The following is a 468-nucleotide window of genomic DNA, read 5'->3' as shown; positions in this document are numbered from 1 at the left end:
AATTACTTAAGCTTGTGACATAACTTGTTGGTGACTCTTGTGTTACACAGCATTGTGGTTCCCCAGCTCCAAGAGCTGCCTTGCTCCCTTCAGAGATACCTTGGTCGGATTCTTAGGAGTGCTGAATACTGGTGTTTCCCAGCCTCCTGAATGGCAGTTAGGGTGGTTCATACCTTTGCAGTGTTTATGCTGTGTGCTGCAGCAGTGACCGGTGCCATGCAGCCCATCCCAAATATTTTGCTGTGTGCTGCTGCTGTCGTCTTCAATGCAGCTGTAGGCAGGCTCTGGAGAGAAGAAGCCCCCACGCTGCCGCGATGATCCGGAGAAGCAGTGGGGGTGCAATCTCCAGCCCTGTGTTGGACCGCACCTCCTCACCCTGGCCCGTGTAGCATCCCTACGGATGCAGCGGCACCGGGTTGGCGAGGAAGGGAAAGAGGGGGGGGAACCCCCAGTTTGTGCGGAGAGAGG

The sequence above is a fragment of the Corapipo altera genome, unplaced genomic scaffold, assembly GCF_003945725.1.
Source record: "Corapipo altera isolate COAL_440 unplaced genomic scaffold, ASM394572v1 61, whole genome shotgun sequence".
Lineage (NCBI taxonomy): Eukaryota > Metazoa > Chordata > Aves > Passeriformes > Pipridae > Corapipo > Corapipo altera.
This window is presented reverse-complemented; position numbering follows the sequence as displayed.